The sequence below is a fragment of the Coffea eugenioides genome, chromosome 6 (assembly GCF_003713205.1).
Source record: "Coffea eugenioides isolate CCC68of chromosome 6, Ceug_1.0, whole genome shotgun sequence".
Lineage (NCBI taxonomy): Eukaryota > Viridiplantae > Streptophyta > Magnoliopsida > Gentianales > Rubiaceae > Coffea > Coffea eugenioides.
This window is the reverse complement of record NC_040040.1, coordinates 19,101,940-19,113,783: the sequence shown is the minus strand read 5'-3', so window position 1 is coordinate 19,113,783 and position 11,844 is coordinate 19,101,940.

The following is an 11,844-nucleotide window of genomic DNA, read 5'->3' as shown; positions in this document are numbered from 1 at the left end:
AATTTGACTAGGTTACACTGGAATTTGGACTAAGTGGTCTTCATCAAAATTGTAGCCCTCTGTCTTAGCTTCGAAACAGTATAAATTACATCCCAATCCGATAGGCTTAGCTTCGGATGTGTCCGTTACGCAAAACCCGTCAAATCTGTCTTTTGTTAAACTTCATTTCCACACATGTTGTTAGCTTGATTTTTGTACTTATATGACTTTGAGCCTATGGAATGGCTATTGAAATGAGATGATATTGTGTGTGATTTTGGGATTGATTGAGGAAAACAATGAAGCCATAAATGGCTGGAAAAATAGGTAAATACAAAGGGCGTGCTGCCCAAATTTTCGCTCGAGGGCTAAGTTTCTATTTGAATTTGTATATTTTTGTTTGGCAAATACTATGACCGTTTTCCATCTTAAAACATGATCCTTCTTCAATTGGAAACTCCAAATGTTTACTTACGCTTACCAAATAAAAAGGAGTGGTTTAGGATTTTCTTGGGTATTTTGTCCTTCCTTTTTACATGAATTTCATTAAGACATTTAGTCTATAATATCTACTTGAATATGAGATGATTTTGAACCATATAAACGATCCCGAAAACAGTATTTCTTAGCCTATCTAGTTGGATTCCGACTTGTCTTTGGTTCAAGTGTTTCCATTGGAAAATTTTATAACCCTTTTGAGTTGGGTTTTACGTTTCGACTATGAAACCCTAGTTATTTTTGTCCACGGGTCCAAATGTCCTCGTTTCACTTTAAAGTCTTTTATACGTTCTACTCATCAATTGTCGAGTTCTTTGATTTCACCTAATTGTTTGTGTTAGATGAGCTGTAATATTCTTTCTTGTTTAATCTTAGGTTTTCTTGGTGACTAAAGATAATATCCGGAAGGATATTTTGCATGTTTTTTTGCGTATATAGGTGAGTGTTCCTTGTTTACTATATTTTTCTTGACTTTATGACTTGTGTTCTTGTTTGATAATGTGTTAAGTGCTTTCAAGGATTTCCAAAATGAGTTTTCTAGGCGAGCGTGTACTTTACCGCGCTCGACCTAAATGAAACGTGAAATTTTCAATGATTTAATGATTGCAACATTAGTTGCGCATGATGTAAGCCTTTTGGCTGAATTGGGCCCTGCCCTTCGTTACCGATCGACTCGAGCCAGAAACGGACTCGGTCGGGCGATATGGTGACCCTGGGTGTGAACGTTGGTATACTCGAGTATTACCTTGTAGGTTGGTGGAGCCTGGCCAATTTCCAGGAGGGGGTGAACGAAACGAAAGAACGAACGAGGGGTTTATTTACTAAAAATGCATTTTATTTAATTGACCGGAGGAATAAGGGGAATGACAGGAGAACGAACGAACGAACGAATATATGGCTTCCTGTGAGCCCGTATCCTTTTAATGAATGTGTTTATCGCTTTATTTTGTATTTGTATCTTGAATTATTGGTTATATGTAATGAATGCATTGAACTTCTTGTTGCCTATGTGTTCGGAACCTCACTGAGCTTTTAGCTCATTCCTTTAGTTTTGTTTTCCTTAACAGGGAACGGCGAGCAAGGACAAGAGTTCGGTAGAGTCTAGCCTAGACTGGTTTCTTTGGTTTTGTAATGGTTCTCGCCCTAATGCTCGGCGGGCTGGATGTAGGGTGAATTGAGAACCTTTGTATATTCGATATTTGTACTCCCTTTTGAGATAGCAATGTATATAAGTTTTGCGTTAAGTTTTGGATTGTCGTTATATTTATTCCTATGTTTTATTTCGATTTTAATTGAGGACTGAAGTGAACGACTGAGTCCCGGCGAGAGCTGGGCAGGCGGTTCGCCGAACCCTCTGGTTCGCCTTAGGAGGAGGTGGGGCTGTCACAGTTGGTATCAGAGCCTACTTCGCGTGGTCTCTGCGTGAAGTGAGCCTGGACTGAGTGGTGAATAGATATGAAGGATTAAGTGCTCGTTCGAGCATAAGCTATGAACTGTGAATATTATAGGCCTTAAATCTTTTCCGTGGTATCTGAGGACCGTAGATAGGTACGTCAGGGAGAAATTTCGATTGTAGATAGTTTACTCTTGGGACTGGCCAGCTCGAGACGTGAATTGTCTTATTTCGGATTCTTGTGCCCGAGTACTCCAGAGTTGAGGCGGGGTTAAGTATTTGAGATTTGCATTTTGGAAACATGAACAGGCTTTGTCTGGCTAGAATGAGTACGAGAGGTCAATGGACATCTAGTTTGGATAGTAAGTGACGTGAAAGACCGGACGGGGTTATCTTAGCTGAGACTGGGACGACTTCACCTTTTCCTTTTGATTCGCCCGTATATTGCTACCACCTGACGTTAGTATGTGTGTTTGTGTACATGGTTATCTGGCCAACTTGATATGTATTTGTGTATTTGCTTATCTGTCTTCTTGATATGGCGTGTTATGTGCGGATATGTTTATTTATGTATTTGGTATGTTGGATTTTGTTATTTTAGTCAATTTACTGCATTCATTCATTAAAGTACCCTTTTGAAAAGAAAAGAAAGAGGGAGGGGAAAAACTATATATATATATATATAGAAGGAAGACGTAGTCGCGGACATGGTCATAGCCGTGGAACAAAACGAGGCTAAGAGTCAAGAGAAAAAAGGGGAAACAACAGCTGAACAAAACACGGATCGAGAGTGCCACTTATATTTAAGAATTTATTATGACCCATTGTTTTGTCCGACAGGCTATCATCTGAGTTCCAGCAATTCTGCGAGATGGCACATTGGGTTGAGATGTATAAGGAAATCGTGGTTCTTCGAGACGAAATAGAAGTCCAAAAGAAACTAGCCGCATACTGGGAAGGGCGATGGAAGCACGAGTATTCAGAAAAAATTGAGCTCTTGCACAAGAACTTAGAGCTAAAAATGAAATACGAAGGAATTTCCTAGGAGGCCTTAGCAATGGCACCAAGCACTACTTCTATGGGGGTTCCAGAGAAAACTCAAAGGACAGAAATTGCAAGGCTACAAGTGAAGACCTTCCATGCAAAGAAAAGGAGCGCATCTCTTGAGAGTCAAAGGCCAGAACAGGGTAAGCAAGGTAGGCCATTTGCTAAGAAGGGTCGTGGAGCGGGTGGTGTGAAAATTTTGGAGACACTTAGGAAGGATACTCCAGGAGGAGACCCGAGTGGAAAAGGACCACTGAGAGGTATCTCACGAAGAGATCAAACCTCAATTCCTTTTCCATTTTGTAGCTATTGTAGAAAATCCAATCATATTGAAGTGGGTTGTTGGAAAAAAGGGGGAAGATGTCTGCGCTGTGGGAGCGCCGAGCATCGGATTGCTAATTGCCCGGTTCAATTGCGTGAAAAGAAAGAAATCCAGCAGCCAACCCAGACCGACCCTGGACCGTCAAATAGAGAAGGGACTGGAATGAAGACCCTCGTTTCTTCTGAGAACGTAGAAGGTACAGGCCATTGGTTACTTTAGATTTGATGGATCCCATTAAAGGGAAAATTTCGAGGACGAAATTTCTTTAAGGAGGAGAGAGTATGAGAGCCCGTAAAATTTTTCTTAATTTATACCATTTAATTCTATTCCTTTTCATGCATTTTCCTTATTTTATTTTACTACATTAATTTTCTGGACACTTTATAAGTGAATATAGTTTTTCCAACCATTTTTCTAGTATAAGTTAGTTCGGGTTAAATTTGAAGTGCGTTATGGACGTGGAACCCGCTAGTGCGATAAACTTTTGGTGATTAAGTGATTTTTGTGCGAAGTATGATTATTTTACAAGGTGCTAGGAGACAATTAAAAGTTAGCTAGATAAATTACCATTGGTAGACAAAAGGATTGACCAAGATTGGTAACTTTACTAAAATCAGATTTTTGACCAAAATTCATTCATTTTCTTGTCTCCTTTGGCTGAAATTAGCGAGAGAGAAACCAAGAGAGTTCTTCATCTTCCACTTCAATTTCTTGTCCAAATCTTGAGTTTCAACCGATTAATTTGCAAACTACTCCATAAAACTTACTTTCCAACAAGTAGTTTCCAAGGTGTTTGTGGAGTTATTTTTGGAGGACAAAGCCTAAGCTACCATCTTTCATAGGGATGTGGCGACCCCACTTTCCCCTAAGGCGAACCAGAGGGTTGGCGGGCCGTCTGCCTAGCTCTCGCCAGGACTCACGCAAGCAAGCAATCTAGTCCAAAACCTTCCGAAGAATAAACTAAATCCTCATTAACTTCAAAGATAACAACATTCATAAGTTAGCCAATCGACGGCTCTTAAACACTTCGCGAGTTACTTACAAGGATTAAAGCCATACCACACAAATACATACATACAAGCCAGATACCAGACTTAGGGTTACACTTTTCCAGCTTCAAGTGGCAATCCAAAATGAAAGATGCAATGCTTAACTTGGAATTCATTACAAACCGAAATTTAAATTCAAGTTGTTCAATTACATTCATAGGAAATATAAGCAGCTCAAATTCTTTCAAACTTCACAACCTGTAAGGAAAACAAACGAACGTGGGGTGAGCTAAAGCTCAGTGGTGTCCCAAAACATGCATCTAAATAAACAAATAGCAAGAATCAATATTGACTAAGGTAAACAAGTAGGAAAGCGGATAACAACACAAGGTAGGATACAGGGGCTCTCAGGAGCCATTTTCCTCGCTTGATCACCATTCATCGTAGTTGACCCTCCGTCAACTCTCACTACTTATAGTCCATGTAGATCCTCTCATTTTTACTCCTAACCCGTCACCGTACGTACCCCTGTCCCGGGCCCGAACACCGACTAAGGAAGCAGTATACTCGAGATATACCCTTATAAAATTGGGAGCAGTATACTTGAGTATACCCTCAGGAAATTGGTCGAGGGATTCACCCAGCGACATTTCCGTAGTTGGATTCAGAAGTCGAGGGATTCACCCAACGACGCAACTACATTTTGATTCACGGATTCAGGAGAAAAATGTTTCACGCAAGTCACCACTCGAACGGCTAGTGCGATAAAGTACGCACTGCTCACTTCGATGGATCTAAACTAGTTTTGCAATTTATCACATATTGAGTCAAGAAAGCACTTTAATCAGGTAAGCATAGAACAGGCAGGGACACTCACCAAGAGTGATGTTCAGATATCAAGTTGGGAGTCGAAATCAACGTCCTCGCTAAATCCTAGAAAACCAAATTTTGAAACTATAAGTTCTCTATTCAATTTTTAAGCTTGTACGTATTGTGGATTATCTAGTATTTTACTAGTTAACCTTCTCAAAGTAATTTCAAAAATCTACTTGGGTTGAAGCTTGACAAAAGTAGTAAAAATGTTTCTTATAGTTTTCCTTGAGATACTTTTCCTTATAAAAGGGTAACTAGTATTATTTTCTTGAAATAAGTCGACAAACCACTTAATATCAGAGCTAGAAAGATACTTTGAAAGATTTCTTTAAAGTTACGGTTCATGCAAAATTTGTCATTAAAACTATTTTACCTAAGCTAAAGTTTCTTGCCGAGCAAGTTTCTACGTTTTTAACTAAAGTTATTAAAAACTCGTATTTTGGGAACTTTTCCTAGAGTCAACTAGCCAAGAAACAATTCTTAGAGAAAAGAAAGGAAGTAAAACAAAGCCTAGGGTTTTAGAGCTAGAAAAGTCATTTTTTTTTTTATAAATAGTGTGGCTAGTTTAGCTAAAGGAAGTAAAATAAAATGTTGAGTTGACAAAGTTTAGGGCAAATTCCCTACACAAAATTTTTGGCGTTAACAGACAATACTAAGTGTTCTTGCTCCATACTAGCACGAAGATATATTTAAATAGCTTAATTGAAACTTTCTCAAATCTAAGAACTAAACGGATTTCTTATTCCGATTCACAATGCATTATCTCGTAAATTTTGCCACTTCGAATTCACATTATAGCTCAGGTTTTCCACCACATCAAAATCACATTTCAATAGCAAGTCACTAGGGTTTCGTCAATCATTAGCCCTAGTTTTCGATAGATTCATTTCTGATCAAGAATAAAATAAATGACCAAGGCTTCGTCAATCATTAGCACTTGGTTTTGGCAAGCTCATATCATATCTTAACTAAATCAAAATAAATGTAATGCCTCCAAGCAGTTCCAGCAATTAAATTTCATCACCCTGTAATACTTATAAAATCATTCAAATGGCCAAGGGCTTCATCAATCATTAGCCCTTAGCATCCAGCAATTAGTTCGTGAAGCAGTAAAGCTAACATTTCACAATATTCAAATTCCAAAGTATCCATTCCAAGACCGATAATTTCCTCACAACATTACAATCATAATAAAATCAAGTTGTCGCTCCGAAATACACATGCAAAGCCCTCTTAATGTGGCTTAAAGTGAGATCAATGAACATAAGATATTATACCACTCGAAACAGCAGTTTTAAAACTAAGATTCGCCAAAAGAAATCTGGGAAATTCCTTTACTACTTCTATCCATTCACTTGGAAATTTTCCAGGTCTACACTTCCACATTCTTAGTTCAAACTTCCATCATATCAAATGATTCATAGTTAAATGACTTATGCAGCTTAAAACACATATTTCTGATGCATTTCAAAACCATGACACTCTAAGGAAAAATCCAGAAACAGATTAAAATTCCAAAAAAAAACAAACTGAAATTTCTGCTCAAGCCTCTCGGCTATCAAGAATTTTTCCAGCACTTAGGTGTTTATAAATCCAACTTTCCCTCGGCTAAAACATGGTCTTAGAGACCCAAATTAGTCATGCAAAAACTTATCTAGCTAATTAATATTTCCAATTAAAATTAACTTTAACAACAACTGCAAATCCCGAAATCTCCAGAAATTCTGTTCAGCTAGCTTCGGATGAACATGCATGTAACAAATCCCCTTTTATTTTTATTTTCTGTTTAAAACCAACCAAATCAATTTCATGCAGAGCTTAGCTATCTGGTTAATAACTAGTTAATCGCAGTTATAAGCTCAGAATATCCAGATTAACCAAGTAAGGTTGCATCATTCCTAATTAGCTCTCGGCAAAATCAGAAACTCTTCCAGCATTTGGTTAGTCACAATCCAATTTTTTTCTTCGGCTAAAACCTTGTATTTTACACTTAAGTCTCACACGCACAACTGCTGAATTAATTAGCTATCATTTCCAGACCAGAAATCAGTTCGGCAACAACAATATTCATCCATAACTCCAGAATTTTGTGCAACTACTCTCGGATGAGCTTGCATGTGGCAGATTCTGTTTCATTTTTATTTCCTAGCGTAATCCAGGCTAATTAACTTCATGCATGACTTTATCATCTTGTTTTCAGGTGGTTAAACACAATTACAAACTCTGATCATCCCAAAATTAATGAATTAAGGCTACAAATTCCCAGCTCAAGCTCACGGCAGTACCAATTTTTTTTCCAAACCAATTTCTGGTAACTTAATCCTTTATCCAAACGTACAACTCTCACATGCATGCCTCTAAACAGCCTCATCTACCCATAATCAATTAGTTCAAGTCTAAATATTACCTCAACCTGGAGTTCACACGCACGGCTGGCAGCGGAAATAATTTTCCTCCCTTCAACAACCCAGAAATTGCAGACCGCTATCTCTCCCTCTCTCCCTTGCTCTGGCTTGCGGCTGGATGAAGGAAATTTGGTCCCAAGCTCTTCACCAGCTCACGGATGGAAGGCAGAATGGATCGCAAGTCACTCTCTTCCCTCTTTAAGTTACGGACAGAAAGAAAAAAAAAACAAGAAGCTCGGCTCCCTCTTGCTCACTCTCGTTGATGGAACCGAGGCTACAGCTCTCACTCCCTCTTGCTCTCGGTCCAAAGCAGAAACTAAAATGTGTAGTGGAGTTTGGGTGCTTAGTGGTTGATATGGTTGTGTGTGGTAGTGGAGTCGCGGTTTTTTTGAAGAATGGTGAAGTGTTGAAGTGGTGAAGTGAAATTGGTCGAATGAGAGGTGAGTGATCATGGTGTCCGAAAATTTGCTTGGTTTGCATGGTGATTTTGTGAGGTTGTGAGGGTAGTTTAGACATTTCACATCGCCCTGCTAATCCTCACTTAAATCCTTAATCCTAACTTAATTCCACAAATTTATCCCGAATATAAATTAAGCTCCTAATAATACACTAATCTTGCAAGGCTTCAATTATCGAAATATTTACGTCCCACGCGTATTTAGTATACTTGTATTATTCTTATCTAAAATTTGTCGGCTTTATATTTTTAACGTGAAAACTTTTAGTAGTATTAACGTTATTCACTGATTAGAATTAATTATTGGACTTTAAATAATTTATTTTAAGGTAGTAAGATTAATCGGTCCGAGTATCATTAATTTAGCATGAAGGAATCTAAACATTCTAACGTTTTAGATTAATCTAATTTTAAAAGTATTAATTTAATCTATCGAAACATAAAAAAAATTCATAGTTTAGTAAAATTATATTATTTTCACATAAAATTGTTTTTACGTACTTATCTGCAAACAAGTGAAAGTAATGCTAAAATTTATTAAAGAATTAAAAGAAATGCAAATGAAATATGCACAGGCTTATATATATTTTAGGGGTTCTCACAAGGGAGATAAGGTATTTTGCCAAGAACCTCTTCTTTACTTCAATTAATTGCTTAGTAGTGGTTTTTAGTTGTTTTAGATGTTGTTTTGTGGAAGATTAGCACTTGAATGCATGAATTCCAGATTAGGGTTTCATTTTTTTTCCCAATTATGCCCGGTTCTATTTCACCTTGTTAGAGGACGAACTAGCCTTAGCACAAAACATAAATGTTGTAGAGAATGATGTTTTATAGTTTCCTGAAACATTTCAGCTCAATCGGAGCAACGTAGCCTATGAAAAGACCGCAATACCCCTGCTTCCCTGTTTCTATCCAAAAATGAAAATCAGCCTCTGTAAGTGGTTAGTTTGACCAGGAATATTACCGAATTGGTTGATAATGTCTTCTTAAGAATTATAGCCTTGTATCTTAGCTTTCAAATGGCTTTGGAATTACCTGAATTGGAGTTGTGTGTGCTGAGATATGAGTGAATAAAGCAGGACTGCTAGTGGATTTCTGCAGTGAATTTCGAACTGGAAAATCTGGAGTTGTTTTGGTAAATTTGGCCTAGTTAGGGTGAGAACTGGACTGATTGGTTTTCATGAAAGTTTTAGGTATTTGTCTTAGGTTTTCAACGCCTTCAAGAACGCCTTAAACGGACTTTGGTAACCTGCGATATGGCCATTTAAAGGTAGTACGGTTAATTAGCCGATTAGTTGGAACTTGGTTCTGGGAATTAGGAATTTGACTAGGTTACACTGGATTTTGGACTAAGTGGTCTTCATCAAAATTTTAGCCCTCTATCTTAGCTTCGAAACGGTATAAATTACATCCCAATCCGATAGTCGTAGCTTCGGATGTGTCCGTTACGCAAAACCCGTCAAATCTGTCTTTTGTTAAACTTAATTTCCACACATGTTGTTAGCTTGATTTTTGTACTTATATGACTTTGAGCCTATGGAATGGCTATTGAAATGAGATGATATTGTGTGTGATTTTGGGATTGATTGAGGAAAACAATGAAGCCATAAATTGCTGAAAAAATAGGTAAATACAAAGGGCGTGCTGCCCAAATTTTCGCTCGAGGGCTAAGTTTCTATTTGAATTTGTATATTTTCGTTTGGCAAATACTATGACCGTTTTCCATCTTAAAACATGATCCTTCTTCAATTGGAAACTCCAAATGTTTACTTACGCTTACCAAATAAAAAGGAGTGGTTTAGGGTTTTCTTGGGTATTTTGTCCTCCCTTTTTACATGAATTTCATTAAGACATTTAGTCTATAATATCTACTTGAATATGAGATGATTTTGAACCATATAAACGATCCCGAAAACAGTATTTCTTAGCCTATCTAGTTGGATTCCGACTTGTCTTTGGTTCAAGTGTTTCCATTGGAAAATTTTATAACCCTTTTGAGTTGGGTTTTACGTTTCGACAATGAAACCCTAGTTATTTTTGTCCACGGGTCCAAATGTCCTCGTTTCACTTTAAAGTCTTTTATACGTTCTACTCATCAATTGTCGAGTTCTTTGATTTCACCTAATTGTTTGTGTTAGATGAGCTGTAACATTCTTTCTTGTTTAATCTTAGGTTTTCTTGGTGACTAAAGATAATATCCGGAAGGATATTTTGCACGTTGTTTTGCGTATATAGGTGAGTGTTCCTTGTTTGCTGTATTTTCTTGACTTCATGACTTGTGTTCTTGTTTGATAATGTGTTAAGTGCTTTCAAGGATTTTCAAAACGAGTTTTCTAGGCGAGCGTGTACTTTACCGCGCTCGACCTAAATGAAACGTGAAATTTCAATGATTTAATGATTGCTACATAGTTGCGCATGATGTAATCCTTTTGGCTGAACTGGGCCCTGCCCTTCATTACCGATCGACTCGAGCCAGAAGCGGACTCGGTCGGGCGATATGGTGACCCTGGGTGTGAACGTTGGTATACTCGAGTATTACCTTGTACGTTGGTGGAGCCTGGCCAATTTCCAGGAGGGGGTGAACGAAGCGAAAGAACGAACGAGGGTTTTATTTACCAAAAATGCATTTTATTTAATTGACCGGAGGAATAAGGGGAATGACAGGAGAACGAACGAACGAACGAATATATGGCTCCCTGTGAGCCCGTATCCTTTTAATGAATGTGTTTATCACTTTATTTTGTATTTGTATCTTGAATTATTGGTTATATGTAGTGAATGCGTTGAACTTCTTGTTGCCTATGTGTTCGGAACCTCACTGAGCTTTTAGCTCATTCCTTTAGTTTTGTTTTCCTTAACATTGGACACACTTCCAAACGATCTCATAACAAGCGCAAGTAACAAGTTCAATTTCATAACAAGTATAGGTAAGAGATTCCAGTTTATTCAGTTCAGACAAGAGAACGAGTGTGATAAAGTACACCCTCGTCTCATTCAGAATAACAGAGTTCATAGTTATCCATGTCACACATTTCAAGTATAGATGAACCAATCAAACAACAATTGAGGGGAGTGGTACACTCACCTATTAAGGCGAAATAACGTCCAGAATATCTTTTCGAGTAACACTTTCAATCACCGATGAACCCTAAGGTTAATCAAGAGAAAATATTACAGTTCCTCCAGCAAAAGTTAGGTGAATCGAAGACAATTCAAATACTACTAGTATTTTGGACATATGATTTTGGAAGTGAAAAGAGTACATTGAAACCAAAGGACATGAGTAAAATATTTGGAAAACTCATGCTCGCTCGTAAAACTTTGAAATATCCATTTGAGTCGAAGAAATGAAGAAAACGTATTTCTATTAGTCGTAAATTTCATTTTTTCCAAGTGTACAAGTTTCGGCCAGATTCGACCTTATATACCTCGATAAAAGAGGACGCAAATATCCTAGATGGTTCATATGGTATTTGCTCTCAAATCGTTACCTAATTCTCGAGTGTAAATTTGGGCAGCACGCCCTTTGTATTTACCTATTTTCCAGCCACTTATGGCTTCATTATTTTCCTCAATCAATCCCAAAGTCATACACAATATAAATTCATCACAACAGCCGTTCAATAGGCTCAAAGTCATCCAAGTACAAGATTTAGCTAGGAAAATGACCGGAAATAAGCTTTAAGCTAAGGAACCAAAAAGGCAGATTCACCGCTACTTAGCGTATCGGACAATACCGAAACTATGCTTTTTGGATTGAAGTGCAAGTTATACCGTTTCGAAGCTAAGAAAGAGGGCTATAACTTTGATGAAGACTACTTAGTCCAGTTCTCATCCTAACTAGGTCAAAGTTACCAAAACAACCCCAGATTTTCCAGTTCGAA